This window comes from Loxodonta africana, chromosome 11 (assembly GCF_030014295.1).
Source record: "Loxodonta africana isolate mLoxAfr1 chromosome 11, mLoxAfr1.hap2, whole genome shotgun sequence".
NCBI lineage: Eukaryota > Metazoa > Chordata > Mammalia > Proboscidea > Elephantidae > Loxodonta > Loxodonta africana.
In genome coordinates, this window is record NC_087352.1 from 105061312 (window position 1) to 105079159 (window position 17848).

Consider the following 17848-nt stretch of genomic DNA (forward strand, 5'->3'; position numbering starts at 1 on the left):
AGAGATGTAAAAGACTTATACAAAGAAATCTACAGTACGCTTCTGCAAGAAACCCAAAGAGACTTACATAAGTGGAAGAACATACCTTGCTCATGGATAGGAAGGCTTAACATTATAAAAATGTCTATTCTACCAAAAGCGATCTATACATTTAATGCAATTCTGATCCAAATCCCAGCGACATTCTTTAATGAGATAGAGAAACTAGACACCAACTTCATATGGAAGGGAAAGAGGCCCCGGATAAATAAGGCATAACTGAAAAAGAAGAACAAACTGGGAGGCCTTACTTTACCCGATTTTAAACAACCCAATTTTAGAACCTATTATACCGCCACAGTAGTCAAAACAGCCTGATACTGGTAGAACAACAGATACATGGACCAATGGAACAGAACGGAGAATCCAGACATAAATCCATCCACATATGAGTAGCTGATATTTGACAAAGGCCCCAAAACAGTTAAATGGGGAAAAGACAGTCTTTTTAACAAATGGTGCTGGCATAACTGGATATCCATCTGCAAAAAAATGAAACAAGACCCATACCTCACTGCATGCACAAAAACTAACTCAGAATGGATCAAAAACATAAAGTCTAAAAACATAAAGATCATGGAAGAAAAATAGGGACAATGTTAGGAGCCCTAATACATGGTATAAACAGTATACAAAACATTATTAAGAATGCAGAAGAAAAACTAGATAACTGGGAGCTCCTGAAAATCAAACACCTATGCTCATCCAAAGACTTCACCAAAAGAGTAAAAAGACTACCTACAGACTGGGAAAAAGTTTTTAGCTATGACATTTCTGATCAGCGCCTGATCCCTAAATCTACATGATACTGCAAAAATTCAACTTCAAAAAGACAAATAACCCAATTAAAAAATGGGCAAAAGATATGAATAGACACGTCACTAAAGAAGACATTCAGGTAGCTGACAGATATATGAGGAAATGTTCACGATCATTAGCCATTAGAGAAATGCAGATCAAAAGTACAATGAGATTTCATCTCACTCTATCAAGGCTGGTATTAATCCAAAAAACACAAAAGAATAAATGTTGGAGAGGCTGTGGAGAGATTGGAACACTTCTACACTGCTGGTGGGAATGTCAAATGGTACAACCACTTTGGAAATCGATTTGATGCTTCCTTAAAAAGCTAGAAGTAGAACTACCATACGATCCAGGAATTCCACTCCTCGGAATATATCCCAGAGAAATAAGAGCCTTTACATGAACAGATATATGCACACCCATGTTTATTGCAGCACTGTTTACGATAGCAAAAAGATGGAAGCAACCAAGGTGTCCATCAATGGATGAATGGATAAATAAATTATGGTATATTCACACAATGTAATACTACACCTCGATAATGAACAGTGAGGAGTCTGTGAAACATTTCATAACATGGAGGAACCTGGGAGGCATTATGCTGAGTGAAATTAGTTGCAAAAGGACAAATATTGTATAAGACCACTATTACCAGAACTTGAGAAATAGTTTAAACTGAGAAAACATTCTTTTGTGGTTACAAGAGGGGGGAGGGAGGGAGGGTGGGAGAGTGGCATTCACTAATTAGATAGTAGATAAGAACTACTTTAGGTGAAAGGAAAGACAGTACACAATACAGGGGAGGTCAGCAGAACTGGAGTAAACCAAAAGCAAAAAGTGTCCTGAATAAACTGAATGCTTCAAAGGCCAGTGTAGCAGGGGCAGGGGTCTGGGGACCATGGTTTCAGGGGACATCTAAGTCAATTGGCATAATAAAATCTATTAAGAAAACATTCTGCATCCCACTTTGAAGAGTGGCATCTGGGGTCTTAAACACTAGCAAGCAGCCAACTAAGATGCATCAATTGGTCTCAACCCCACCTGGATCAAAGAAGAATGAAGAACACCAAGGACACAAGGTGATTACGAGCCCAAGAGACAGAAAGGGCCACATGAACTAGAGACTACTTCATCCTGAGACCAGAAGAACTAGATGGTGCCCAGCTACGACCGATGACTGACCTGACAGGGAACACAACAGAGAACCCCTGAGGGAGCAGGAGAGCAGTGGGATGCAGACCCCAAATTCTCGTAAAAAGACCAGGCTTAATGGTCTGACCGAGACTGGAAGAACCCCAGTGGTCACAGCCCCCAGACCTTCTGTTGGCCCAGGACAGGAACCATTCCCGAAGCCAACTCTTCAGAACTGGATTGGACTGGGCAATGGATTGGAGAGGAATGCTGGTGAGGAGTGAGCTTCTTGGATCAGGTGGACACTTGAGACTATGTTGGCATCTCCTGCCTGGAGGGGAAACGAGTGGGTGGAGGGGGTTAGAAGCTGGTGAAATGGACAGGAAAAGAGAGAGTGGAGGGAGACAGCGGGCAGTGGGCTGTCTCATTAGGGGGAGAGTAATTGGGAGTGTGTAGCAAGGTGTATATGGGTTTTTTTGTGAGAGACTGACTTGATTTGTAAACTTTCACTTAAAACACAATAAAAATTATAAAAAAAAACAATGTAACAAGAGTAGACTTTTCTGAAAAATAGCTATTATGGGATGGTCAATAACCCTCTGCCCGCTTCATTACCTCACACACACGCCACACACACACAGAGACACAAGCATATACCACACTGGATCATAGACCTAAGGTTAAAAGCTAAATCATAAAACTTATAGGAGAAAATCTTTGTAACATTGTAGAGGAAAGAGGTTTTTAAACCATATATAAAATAAAAACCAAAGAAAAAAAAGGGATGCAGAAAAAATTATTTCCTAGGCCATGTAATGTTTCCAGAGGATTGGAAGAACTGCATTCTAAACTAAGGTTGAAAAGAGGTTTCTTTCGTAAGTATATAGAATTTTAAAGCTAGAAGGGGCCTTGAGTACACCTGGTCCAATTTCATTATTTTATAGATAAATAAACTAAGGCCAAGAGATTTACCCAGATTCGTACAGGTGATTAACGGCAAAACCACTGATTTTTCTTTGTGTTCCCATCATGTAGCACAGTGCATGTTACAAAGTTGTAGCTCAGCAGTTACTGAACGTGAATGGAATAATTGATGTTAGATGGATAAGTGGTTTAATTCGTGACCAACTGAATGCCTTGAGCCTTCAAAATCATTTACGGAGTGGGCGGGGTGGGGAAAGCCAACCTGGAACCCTAGACAGCCACACCATCCCATTCCTCTGCACCAAAGCCCGCCCAAAACTAAGTAAAACAGATACAAACATCAATGCTGGGACATCTGATAACCAGAGAAACATGCTTCCTTCTCATCACCCTTTTGGTGAGTAGAAGCAAGAACCCTGCCATCCCAGCAGCCCCCATCACCAGGGTCTACAATATGAGACGCCACCCAGGACTGCCCTGCCGCTCCCACCACCACGACTATTTTTTCTTTTCTTTCTCCCCCCACCTAGAACTGATGCCTTTGAATTATGGTGTTGGTGAAGAATATTGAATATACTTTGGACTTCCAGAAGAATGAACAAATTTTTCTTGGAAGAAGTACAGCCCAAATACTGCTTAGAAGCAAGGATGGTACGACTTTGTCTCACATACGTTGGGCATGTTATCAGGAGGGACAAGTCCTTGGAGAAGGACATCATGCTTGGTAAAGTAAAGGGTCAGCGAAAAAGAGGAGAATCTTCAATGAGATGAATTGGCACAGTGGCTGCAACAATGGAATCGGGCATAACAACAATTGTGACGGTGGTGCAGGACTGGGCAGTGTTTTGTTCTGTTGTGCACAGGATTACTGAGTTGGAAACAACAGCTCCTAAGAACAACATATTATATCTAGGAAAATAATGTGCATTGTTGAAATTTCTGATGTGAGAACATTTTTCCACAGTTGATGCTGCTTTCAGTCATGCTGTATCACCCTAGAATTACTGAGCCCCAAATACATATGATTACTAAAGATGTTTAGAATCTCCCCAAACAGGCAGGCTTAAGCTTCATACCGCACCTGCAGATCTCGGGGCTGGCCAAACTTCATCACCACCACAGGAGCTCTGGCCAAGAACCACAGGCTTTTCTAGCCCAGGCCAAGTCTCCTACTGGGCACTCGTTGTCACATATGTGGGGGACATTCTCCTCTCTCTTTTGCATCCTTCTTTCTTTCATCACACTTCAGATGCGTTACTTAAAATTAACACATAGAAAAGGCGTGAATGTTTCAGATGCTGAGATGAATCAAAAACATAACTGATTTTTTCACGGGGTTGAGGGTAACCCCCAAAAAGGTCAAAGATGAGGAAAAGAAAGTAATTGAACAAATGATTAGACTTTCTGCTCCATAGCTGAATCTCTTGTATGCAGCACGTTATTTTTTTGTGCAGTCTCCTTGGCCTTAGTGGCATAATTTTTCAGGCATTCCCTACGTGAAATATTTATTCAAACCAAGTTTCTCAACATAAAGAGGAAGAAATCTGCAGAGCTTTACTTCAGGCTTCGTTTCTTCGTGGGTAATTAATTAGAAGCTTTAGAGATTGCCAGGGGGATTTTAGAAAAATGACACAGATGGCATTTTTAAGTTTTGGTCATTTAGAGCAGAAGAAGCGAGAATGGGCAGTAAGCCCTCCATAAAAAGAAAAAGCCCTCCATAGACTCACAGAAAAAATTGCCTGGCAAGAAAATAAGGCAAATACAAGCAACCAGCATAGAAACTTAAAAAGCATTAGAAGTAGACCTCATAAGAGGGAAGGAAACCCAGAAGAGAAGGCAGAGGTAATCAGAGAGCATCTGCAGGATTCACCGTGGGGCTGAGCTTCTGCCAAACCAGGAGGATTTGCTAGTAGGGGTCATAAATGAATGTTTTGATTAATTATGGCCAGCAGGTTTTTTTTGTTTTTGTTTTGTTGAGTAAAAGAGTTCTCAGAGCATCCCCTTCAACTGGTCCCTTAAGCACAGTGAGGCCTTTCTAGCCACCAGATGACTCTCCTCTAAGCCAACCGCTAGAACAATTATAAGAAAAAGGATAATACTGAGGATATCATTACTCCTACTTTTTCTCTGCTTGTTTGGTAGCCATATAACAGTGCTCATACTCCAGGAATATTGTCCTAGCCATTCTCTGCCATCGAATTAAAGCAGATAAAAACAATTCATGTATTTCTGATAAAGAATTAAGTTTGATTTGGTAGCAGTGCAATTTTCTTCAAGTGTCATTTCTCTCTTTTTTTCTAAGTTGTGCCCTTGACACAGGGGATGGACTCTCAATCCAGGGGCAAATTAGCCAGTGGGCAAGGTGAGCACAGTGCTTACCCTGCTTACCAAATCATCTGTAGTGAACAATTTCATGTTTTTTCACCACATAAAAGATTCTACTTCTGGGTATGGCTGGCATCTGTCTCTCTCCCAACCCCACAGCACCTTCCTACAGAATCAAAGCCTCTTTTCAAATTTAGAGTCCCTGCCAGGGATTGTAAACTCAGTAAGCAAGATAAGCACAGGCTTACTTGTGCTTACTTACTAATCTGTAGTGAACGGTTTTACATGAAACCGTTCACTACAGATGAGCTGGTAAGCGAGGTAAGCAGCATGCTTATCTTGCCTATTGGATTATCTGCCCCTGGCTCTTGTTTAGAAGATGTTGCACCGGGAGAATGAACTGCTAACTAGCATCATTACACTGTACTGGAGTCTGCCCTGGGAGGGGCCTTGCTATTTGTCTGCAACTGCTCAGAAGTTGGAAGACCTTTTCTCTCCCCTTCCATTCGACAGCCAGACCCAAGGCCTTAATCATGCAGCTTCAGCTTCTGCTGCCATTGCTACTGATGGACAGCCACAGAGGGGACCAGAAGGCCAAACTTCAACGTCCAGTTGACAAACTGTAGCCAGGAAGAGTGGAAAGGTAGAGGTATTACTTTCCCGTGGTTGCTGTAACAAATGACCACAAACTGGGTGGCTTAAAACAACAGATTTTATTCTCTCACAGAGTGGAAGCCAAGAGTCTAAAATCTATTTTACTGAGCCAAAAATCAAGATGTCGGTGAGGCCACACTCCCTCTGGAGGCTCCAGAGGAGAATGTCTGCCCCCAGAATCACCTTGGCATCTGCAGACCAGCTCCCAGTGTGGACCTAGTGGGGTGAAGAGCAGAGTGTTTTTCTCTTTCCATGGTAAAGATAGTGTATCAGGTTTTCTAGCATTTGGGCAGGGACAGGATAAACCACTCACAGGGCAGAAGCTGATGTCACTAAATATTTTGTCCCCAAATTATCCAGTATCTCTTTCCTTCCAGTTGATGACACAATTGTAATGAAAAGCACAAATATCTTCAGTGACCTTGTTTTATAACATCCAGGTCATAACAGCTCTTGAGACCCAGAGGCTTCATAACTTTCTTAAGAATTAAAGGCTATATTTTATACATTTCTCTCTGCAATTTTACATTCTGGATATACATCTGGGCCCAATCCTAAAACATCATGTAATCTTTCCACAGTACAATAAACTTTATGACAAGCTGAAGAAGGCAAAGCCATGATATAACATTAAAGGATGTATTTTTCACTTTTAAATGGTTCAGCCACTTATCCTGCAAAAAATTAATGCGGCCATGGTATTCAACTTCTCTCTAGGTTTACCAAGAAAGAGATTTACAAATAGCAATCCTTCTTACACTTCTCTGTTTTCTGTGAAAAGAAGGTGAAGTCATCACAAATGTTTACATTGGGCTATGCCTGTGAAGATCACTGTTGACTACATATTAAAACATTTTAAATAACTGTATGTGTGTGAGAGAGAGGCAGACACACAGAGTGGGTGTGAGGACTGTGTGTAAGTCTGGAGGAGTTGGAACAAACAAGAAATGGCCATCTCCGGAGCCAGCTGGCCCTGCAGTAGAATCTTTAAACTGTTCGCAAAATGTGTTTTTATACTATTTATGTGGAAAACTTCTCAAAGATACTGCCTGATTCTTTTGTGACCATTTAGACCATCTTCTGTTTTTCAAGAAATAAAGGCAATACATAATTTAGAAATAAGAAATAAACAGTGAAAGTCAAATCTCTAAAGTGCTCTGTTTTCTCTGAGAAGTAAAACTGTACTTCGAAATATACCACATTTTGCTTGCAGTAAACACATCATCAACCATCCTCTTCCCTTTCATATACGTGGTGTCTTTTGCTTGTTCCTAAATTGCTTGTTTACTGTTCATTGTGACAAAGATGGAATTTTCTTTTAGAATATGGTTTTTTTTCTTGAAAGTGTGTAGAAGGATATGATGAGTATGAAGAGGAAAATCATTTCTAAATCTTACATCCATAGCACTGCAACTCTGAAGTCAATAGCTGAAACGCTAACACACACAGCAAGAATCAGGTGTCCTTACTGTTTAAAAACCACACTACAAGCTGCTGCTGGATTTCCTGTATCTTGACCTGAGGTGGGATTTTTGTTATTTTCAGAGCATTGTTGAGGAAATATTCCAGTATGGCAGATGTATAAGTAAGCTTGATTGGTAAGAATACATCTGTATTTAAGGTAGCTGCCAACCTAAGAATGGGCTGTTTTCCCATCACCCCTCTCTAAGTTGTTTGCAGTTAAGACTCTCTGCCCCCATACACCCACATGCGCTTAGACTACCTGACCCGCCCACAGAAATGTATTTTACCCAAACTGTAGCTGAGATGTGCCTACGATATTTTCAGCCTCAGAGTCGTGGCCGATGGCAACAGCTCCTGTAGCTGTGGCTTCAACCATAAGGGAGTAGGGCAGAGGGGCTGTTTATGCTGGCTGATGGTTTACAAACTGAGACCTGGTGAACCAAGTTCTCTCTCAAAGCAATGAAATGGGTAAGAAAGCATTGTTTCACTAAGGACCAACATCATTCTGTTATTAAAAAAGCAAGAGACAAAAAAACCCCACACCCGTTGCTCTTGAGTTGATTCCAACTCTTGGAGACTCTATAGACAGATTAGAACTGCCCGTAGGGTTTCCAAGGAGCAGCTGGTGGATTGGAACTGCTAACCTTTCGGTTAGCAGTGCAACTCAACCACTGAGCCATCAGGGCTCCACTCTGTTAATAAACCCATTGCCATGGAGTCTATTCTGACTCATAGTGACCCTATAGACAGAGTAGAACTGCCCCACAGGGTTTCCAAGGAGAGGCTGGTGGATTCGAACTGCCAACACTTTGGTTAGCAGCCAAGCTCTTAACCACTGTGCCACCAGGGCTCCATTCTGCTTTACAGATACTAAAAACAAAAAAGGGGGTAGGGGATGTTTCAATTCATTATATTTTTAATTACGTTATTTAAAAATAAAAAAAAGTTGAATTCTGAAAATAGTAACCATTAAGTAAGTTTACAAGCCAAATTATATTTGAAGAATAAATTGACCTTTCCACACTATGGAATTTCAGAGATGTTTATGTGACCAGAGCTTTCTGAAGGGGCAAAAGTATTTGCTAACTATTTAAACGTTTTAAAGGCAAACATTTGCCATTGACTTAAGTGCAAATTGGCACAAGACCTCTGTTGTCAGCCTGCTTGTGTGTGGTTTTATGATTACTATTGCCTGTATCATCAATTTGTACTTACCATATTCCACTCTTAAGTGAAAATACCGTTCACTGCATAAACCACAAAAGCCTCTTATTATTCTTCTCAGTGAGGCATCAATAATGCATCCTACTGCCACTGTTCATAGCTGCAAGAGCATTTACCAGCTCCACGTTAACCACCAGGCCGCTGAGAGGCTGGTGCCTCCTGCACCCTGGAGATGAGAGTCGGAGAGTCCTTGCCCAGGCCGAAGCCTCGCTCAGGAGCTGCCCCAGCATTTCTCGGCCCCTCCCTCTGCCCCCGGAGATTCAAACTCCGTGTCTAATGAGTTTACCTCTTTCAAGGAAGGAACAGTGTTTTTAATAATCATTTTTTTTTTGATTGGTTTTATTACCACCATGGAAAACCAATGTCAACATTTAAAATCCCCTGGAGCCCTGGTAGCACAGTGGTTAAGCGCTTTGATGCTCAACAACCTGCTCCCTGGAGAAAAGTGTGGTAATCTGCTTCTGTAAAGATTAAAAAAGCCTTGGAAAACCTAGAGGACAGTTCTACGCTGTCCTATAGAGTCACTGTGCGTCGGAATCAACTCCGTGGCACTGAGTTTGTTTTTTGGTTTGGAGACATTCATTAAAAGTTCAAATATTTACAGCAAATAAACCAAACCTATTTTTCATTAAGCATCCTTTTACTATTTCAAAACAATCCTTATAATTTTCCAGCCCCTTCCTCCACAACAGCTGATTTTAAATAACGTTTTTGTTTTGTTTTAAGACTTAGTTTAGGAAAGAGATGTTAGGAAAGAGAGCACTCAGCTCTAAGGGATCTGTGCCTCCTTGCTCTGTGTGTTGGAGAGGCTCACAGGCCCCCCATCTTGGGCACAGCCCATTTGGGAATTCCCTTCTTCTTATTTCCACCCACCCCTTCCATCCCTCCCATTCTGTGGCCCTTTATTCACAGTACTATCTTGCATCCTGTGTGTTAGCTTTCTTTCCTTTCTTCTTTTCTCTTCCTTCCTTCCTTTCTTTCTCTCTCTTCCTCCCTCCCTCTCTCTTCCCCTTCTCCTTCCCTTCCCTCCTTCCCTCCTTCCCTCCTCCCTCCCTCCCTCCCTCCTTCCCTCCTCCCTCTCTCCCTCCCTCCTTCCTTCCTTCTTTTTCCTTGTTGAAACCATGGGCTTTGGAGTCAGACAGACTGGGTCTGATTCCAGCTCTATCATTTACAAGCTGTGTGACTCCAAACAAGTTTATTCTGATTTTCAGCAATCTTGCTGATAGCCCTGGAAATAATATTTCCCTTACGAAATTTTTCCGAAGATTAACTGAAATTGCATTATATGAAAACACACAGCAGGGTCTGGACATAATACACACTCATTACGCATAACCATCCCCACTCACCAGCCCCTCGTTTTCTGGGTCTGATATTCCCCTACATTTGACTGTGTAATTTGACTCAAACTGAGAAGTTTGACATCAGTTATTAATATTTAACAACATCACCTGTAATAATTTCCTGATTCATATGAGCATTGTTTTCTCCTACATTAGTCCAGATAATGTGTGAGAAGAGCAATATAGGAAAACTACATGATAGAATCATTCACACTTCATATTCCTACCATTCATTTCAGGGTCTGCCCTGCCCTGCCTTCATTGATGCCCAGATGAACTATGCTTAATTTAGCCCCACAAATCCCTTTAAAAAGCCAGATGGCTGAGAAATTCATGTGGCCTTGTACATGCAGTTAAATTAAAGTGTAATATGTAATCCATTTGGCTGTGAATTTTCACCAAATTTCATGGGACTTGAATAGTTAAACTCCACACTGGCAATGACATTAGGTCTGTAGTAGAATTATCTAGATGCACTCATCACATGGAAATGCTTTTTATGACCGCTAAGAGAACACAGGCAAAACAGGATGTGCACTTAAGAGCAAAGGAAGAACCTCTCTCAGTGGTCTTGCTCAGCTATCGATAAGCCTGTGCTTCCCCTACTAACTAATTTATAGACTCTTAGCATTGGCAGGAAATGTAAAGGTCATCTACCCATGTGCCACTTCAAAGCAGAAATCCACATTGGCCACTCCCCAGTAAACTAGAAGGGAAATCTCTAAGAAGGAAGATGATATTAAGTCATTTTGGTTTGTTTTTCTAGATAACGAAATGCCCAAGTGATGACAATTTAACCCAAGATGAGCTCAGTAAATGTGACTGCATATGAAAGTGGCAAATAAGCCTCACCATGAACAAGTTAAAGTTTTAGAAAGAAAAGTTTCCAAAATACTTATGTAAGAAACACTTATTTGGCCCCTACTTTATTTAGAATGGAGCCCTGGTGGCACAGTGGTTACGAGCTACAACTGCTAACCAAAATGTCATGCCAGCAGTTCGAATCCACCAGCCGCTCCTTGGAAACCCTGTTGGGGCAGTTCTACTCTGTCCTGTAGGGTCACTATGAGTTGGAATTGACTCAACAGCAGCAAGTTTGTTTTTTTGTTTTTATATAGAGAGCAGATCTTAGTGTGGGAGAAATAAAGCTAAATACTGCATGGCTTGTACCTCACAGAGTTTATAATGTAGCAGGGGTTATTTGCAGAATATATTTACCTAAAAATTATAGCAGCTAGAGCACAAGTTCCATTTCAGAGTTACAGGTAGAATGTCCTGGGTGTTTGAAGGGAAAGGCTTCCATTGTTAACAAAATTTTTTTAAAGTCCTGGAGTCCTGTTGCTTCCCTGAATACATTAATTTAATGAACTGTAACATGCCAAAATTCCAAAAAGTTTAGTGAATCATTGGATTTTATTACAAACCTCACACAGAGCAAGAACACTCAATAAATATTTGTTCCATGCATTGATGATGAGAAAAACTCTAGAAATAAAATAGAAGGCATTATGCTACATGTATATCTTCACCGGAAATACAGTATGATCCTGAGACTCCCAAAAGGGCAGCCTAAACAATTCTGGAGATAGTCAGATTTTCATAGGAGGATAGATGTAAGATGACCAGGATTCTTCAGAGCTGATCACTGACTTTCTTACGCTTGTTAAGCACTATTTGAACTCATAGAGAAAAGTAAACATCTCAAGTCCATGTGGTTAAAACCCCTTAAATATTAAATAAAATGGGGAGAGTGGGCATAGGCTAGATCATCAAACTGGATTAAGGAAGATTGTTTTCACTTCAGTTGCTGGTTTTCTATAGCTGCACTGGGAGCACCAACAGCATCAAGCAGAAAAGTGTGCATTTTTTCTGAGTGACCACTCTGTAGATACGTATTGTTGAATTGCTGGGCCAGGTACACTACGCTAAAAGTGATCTGATTTGCAGTGTCGTAGTTTGGGTTCTTCCAGAGCAGAACGAGAGACAAGAATCTGAGCACTCTTCGTTGACTGGGGAGGTAAAGAAAACCTCACCTGGGGAGTGGGAGGCAAGAACCAACAGCAAAGGGAGACAATAAATGGTGTGTAATCAGCTGGTCACCACGGAGGTGCTGGGATCACTTTCACTGGGGAAATTGGGGGCCAGTGTGGAGCATGTGTCTAGAGATGAGATAGCTGAGGTGTTTACTCACCCACTCTTGTCGTTGGTTGATGACTGCTCCTAGGGGTGTAAATTTCCCCCAAGAAATTCCTTTGCTGACTTATTTTGCAGGCCATCAAAGTGGGCTTTGGTGGGCAGAGAAATTGGTCAGGGAAACACCGAAGCAGGCAATGAGTCAGATCATGCCCTGAACAGGTTGAGCAGGAGACCATGTGGGGCCCTCACTGCTGCTGCTCATGGAATGCATGCCCAGCCATAAAAAACATTTCAAAAGCTGTCATGCTTGAGGTCTGAGAGGCATCTTTTGTCACAAAGCTTTGGCAATGTGGCAACTCCTTCTGCTCTTTTATTTTCCTCCTCTTCCATTCACTCTAGAAAAAGGAACACACAAACCAATCCTAGAGTCAAGACTAAGACAGTTCACTCTCCTTGGAAGCCATCACAGCAGTAATCTCTGAGGTGCAGTGATTTTCTGGTAGAAATTGCCCCTAACAGACTACAGAAAGAAAACTTGGCTGCACCCTGCCAAGATCACACAGGCAGCCAAATCCATCCTCATTTGATTTAGTAATTTAAGAAAAATTGTAGAGAGTTTATGCCAACAAAGCTGAAAACATTGCTTGCAGAATTGGGAAGTAGTTCTAAAATAAATTAATATACCTGAAGCCTGTAATGGGTCTCTGTTGACTGTCTAGAGATTTAAAGAGAAAACTTTCCCACTACTATTAAGCTGCTGCCAGCAGTCTCTGACTGACCATAACACACGTGGTCTATTCCCTAAAGCATCAAGTCCATGACAAATACCCCTGCTAAACCGGCAACCTCGTTATTTAACAGTCAGCAGAAAATGGCCCTCTATTTACACTTCTTATAAGTACAGCAATTGCTACCACTGCTTAAAATGTACTCTTCTGCACTCATGCAAAAACAATGTAGGTTGATTCATCCAATCTAAAGAAATAATAGTTTCCATTTAGACTAGAGATTTCTGAAAAACATTTCATTTTCAGGACAATAGTTGTTTGAAATTCTGAGAGAAAATATATTCTCTATACTCTACCTATGTCTACATCAGGACTGCCTCTGTAAGACTATCAATGTTGGTGTTAGCCTACAATGACACACACAATTGGAACCTCTTGATGAAGATGCTATAAATAAGGCAAATTGGTTTATTCTTATGCCAGTTTATGTATGTTCTTAATGTATATATTTTGATTTTTTATTCATGTATTCATTCAACAAGTATTGATTTATTTATATTTATTTAAATAAACATTTACTTTTGAGTGCCAAGCTCTGTGCTTTTAGGTGTACAAAGTTGAGCAAAACAGCATAGCCCCTGCCCACTTTGCACTTATCACACAAGCAGCATCTGAGTTTCCCTTGTGGAAATCAAAATTCAGAAAATTGCATAGAATTCTGCCATCCCTATCGGTTTTATTTTGCCACTCCATGCCCTTCAGTAGCTAACCATTGTCCTTAACATACCCTGGGAAACCCTGGAGGGTCTTCATTTGGAATAGTACTGATAGATTTTTTTCTCAGAAGGTATTATTCTACCATAAAGAGAAATGAAGTTCTGATATAGACTACATGGATGACCCTCGAAAACATTATGTGGGGTGAAATAAGTCAGTCAGAAAAGGGTAAATATTATATGATCCCACTTATATGAAATACCCACAATAGGCAAATTTATAAAGATAAAAATTTATTAGTCATTACTAAGGGCCAGAGGGAGCAGGGAGAGGAAGTCTTTGCTTAGGGGCACTGAGTTTTGGTTAGAGTTGATTGAAAAACCTGGAAATGGATAGTGATGATAGCTGCACAACATGATGAACTTAATCAATGTCACTGAATTTTACAAGTAAAATAATGTTGAAACGGCAAATGTTTTGTTATATATATACTTGCTACAATTTTTTAAAAAAGAGTTTGCTTAGGTAATTTTTGAGAAGAAGTTCCATTGACAAAGAGGTGTATTAGTGGGAATCTTTATATTTTTTTCATTCCACTGTGTTTTTGCAAACATAGTAAGTAAATTATTCTGTGTGGTTTTTAATAGAGGAATCTGCATAAACTCTATTGAGATATGCAAATTGATTTACTTACAAATCCCCAAATGGTGGTGCATTAAGTTCCTATAAAATTATGGAAGTATAATGTAGAGATGAATTCATCCAAATGAAAATTTTCCCAGTGTTTAAATTCAACAAATTAAAATGTACATTTTGGGGTTTAGTTTACATTTTTTAAGGTAATTTTTTAATTACATGGCCATGCATGTGAGACATAGGCAATGGATTTTATTATAAGAATTCCTGAAGCATTTACATACTCACCAGGAAATACAGTTGTCTAAATCAGCTAGTCAAAGGAGCTAGCATACCACAGAACTACAAGGAGGGCAGAGCCGAGATGATGGGATAGTCAGACACTTCCTGTGGTCCCTCTTACAAAAAACAGCCCCCCCAAGAAATAAGTGAATCGATTATATATGACAATCTAGGAGCCCTAAACATCAAAGATAAAGCTGACTAGTCGGGCTGAGTGGCAGAGGAAGGGAAAGACAGCTCAAAAGCAGTGAGGAAGTGCCAGAACTGACCTGGCCGGGACCCTGCAAGCTGGATCATTTGGTGCACGCAGGCTGAGGCAAGCAGAAGTGCTAAGGAAGCATTTTCCACATCAGGAGAAAGCAAGCAGTGGAGAGTCTGCGCAAGCCTCTTGATCCAGGGGGAAGTGGCACTGGATTTTCAAAAGTTAAGTGCAAGCTTCTAACCTACCACATGGAATCAAAATAACCCTTCCACCCTCTGGGAAGTGCCTCTCTTGCCCTCACCCGGCCCCTTCCTCCTCTGCTCTGGTCCTGGTCCTGCAGTGTTCAGTGGTTCTTGCACCCCCAGGCTGGAAGTGGGAACTGGCATGTGCCCAAGCCAGTCTCCTGGCTTTGGGGAGGAAACAAATGAACAAATAGGAAAAAAGAAACTGCCAACCCCCCAACTCAGGGCAGGCACTGCCCCTTTGCCTAGGTACAGGCATATGGGGTCCACAGACTTTGAATGCCTTTCATCCCAGCCTATATCTGTGTGGGCCTATTCAACAGCGTAGGCCCTCTTTAGCATAGTACTGTGGGGTATATACCTGAAGCCTATTTTCAACTGCAGCAGCCAAGGGGGGTGGCAGATTCATGACATGTGACACCACACTGCCCATTAAGCAGGGTCCTCCACTACCTACATCAGAGCCTGAGGACTGGGGGTTCAACCCACTCCACCTAGACACCCACAGTAGGAGTCCAAGAATAAATGGTGCCTCCCAGTCTTTACAGCCACCAACATTGGGTACCCAAAGTCCAGCTGCAAAACCCACCCACCTACATGCTGTAGGGGACAGGTACACACCTTCCACCCAGGCACTCAGGGGCAGCTGTCAGCCCCTTATCTTGCTCAGCACATAACCTCCTACTGTAGCCAGATACTTGTGCCTGTTAAAATCACCCCTATGTAGCCCTGTTTGTCTGGGACTTTAGATGAGAGCCTGTACCACACTTGGTTACCAACGACCTGGACACCTGAGCTGAATCCACACAAGAAAAGTAAATGGACTCCTGGGTTCACATACATAGTAGCAGCTCTAACCACCTGGTGACAGGATATTAGGGCTTCAAAGATGCCAGTAATCAAAGTAGCCCACATGTGCAGCCTATTTGGGCATATAAAGACAAAACAAGAAGCTAGGACATAGTAAGCAAACATACAATAAATGAATATAATAAATTATTGCTGGCTTGGAAACAACAGTCAATACAAAATCACATAAAGATGCAGACCATGATGGCTCCAGCAAGTGACCAAAACAAAGAACAAGAAAACCTTCCAGAAGAAGAGAAATTTTCAGAATTACCAGAGGTAGAATTTAAAGTATTAATACACAGAGCTTTTCAAGAGATCAGGAAGGAGATCAGGCAAAAATCAGACCAAGCCAAAGTAAACACAGACAAAGCAATAGAGAAATTTACGAGAGATACACAAGAGCAAAATGACAAATTTAATAGTCTGCAAGAATCCATAGAAAGACAGCAAATAGAAATGCAAAAGATTAACAATAAAATTTCAGAACTAGACAACTCAATACAAAGTAATAGGAGCAGAATGAAGCATGGGAAGTCAGAGTTAGTGAGAAGGAACATAAAGCATTTGACACCAATTTATTTGAGGAAAAGTTGGATAAAAGAATTTAAAAAAATAAAGAAAACCAAGGATTTATGTGAGACTTGATCAGGAGGAATAAACTACGAGTGTTTGGAATACCAGAACGGGAGGGTGGGGGGGACATAACAGAAAATACAGAGAGAATTTTTGAAGATTTCTTGGCATAAAACTTCCCTGATATTGTGAAAGATGAGAAGGTACCTATCAAAGAAGCTCATTGAAGACCACACAGGGTAGAACCCAATAGAAAGTCACGAAGATATATTATAATAAAACTTGCCAAAACCAAAGATAAAGAGAGAATTTTAAGGGCTACTAAGGATAAACAAAAAGTCATCTACAAAGTAGAGTCAATAAGACTAAGCTCGGACCACTCAGCAGAAACCATGCAAGCAAGAAGGCAATGGGATGACATATATAAAGTCTTGAAGGAAAAAAATTGCGAGCTAAGAATTACATACTCAGCAAAACTGTAGCTCAAATATGATGGCAAAATTAGGGCCTTTCCAGATAAATAGAAGTTTAGGGAATTTGCAGAAACCAAACCAAAATTATAAGAAGTACTAAAGGGAGTCCTCCAGTTAGAAAATCAATAACATCAGATAACCCAAGAGTAGAACACAGGACAGAAGAACCAGATATCAACCCAGATGGGGAAGTCACAAAAATAAATGAAAGCTAAAACACTGAATATAGGGAAGCAGAGACATCAATAAGTAAAAGATGACAACATTAAAACAAAAAAGAGGAACTAAATAATGTACTCATAGAACTTTCAGATGCGGAGGAAATCAAGGCGATATAAAGAAATCTAAGCTTGGTTAGAAAAACAGAGGTAAATTTTAAGGTAAACAAAGGAGACTAACAATCCTACACATCAAAACAAAACAGAAGAGGAGGCGGGGCTAAGATGGCAGAATAGCCAGATGATTCCGGCAATCCCTCTTACAACAAAGACCTGAAAAATCAAGTGAAACGATTATATTTATGACAAGCTAGGAGCCCTGAACATCAAAGGCAAGTTAGAAAACAGACTCAGCAGCAGGGGGTGGGAGAGTCAGTTCAGAAGCAGAGAGGAGTTGCCGGACCTGAATCACCGGGATCCCTCAGGCACTATTCCTGGGAGTGGCTACAGCAGGCTGGTGGTAGCGTTCGACCACAGTTTCCTCAGGGAGAAGCAGCTAGCCACACTGGCTACTCGCATCCCCAGAACCAGAGAAAAACAGCAAACTCAACAAAAGCTAAGTACTTGTGTATATTTTACTGCACCCTCTGCTCCCAAGCCAGCTTCAGAGGCTGTTGATTTCCCTGGGCCTGCAGTAGGTCCTGTTGTGTACCCAGAACCATCCTCCCAGCCTTGGAATAGGAATAAATTCACAATTGGGGGAAAGGTAATTTACCAGCTCCACAAACTGGGGGAGCTCAGGACAGAAGCGGCTCCTGTCCAGGCGTAAATGGTCCACAGACTTTGAGTATGCTTCCCTGCTGCATGGACCTGTGTGGGCCTATTTCAGGAGAATAGCCCCTTGCTAGCAGACTACAACTGTTTCAGCTGCACAGTGGAGA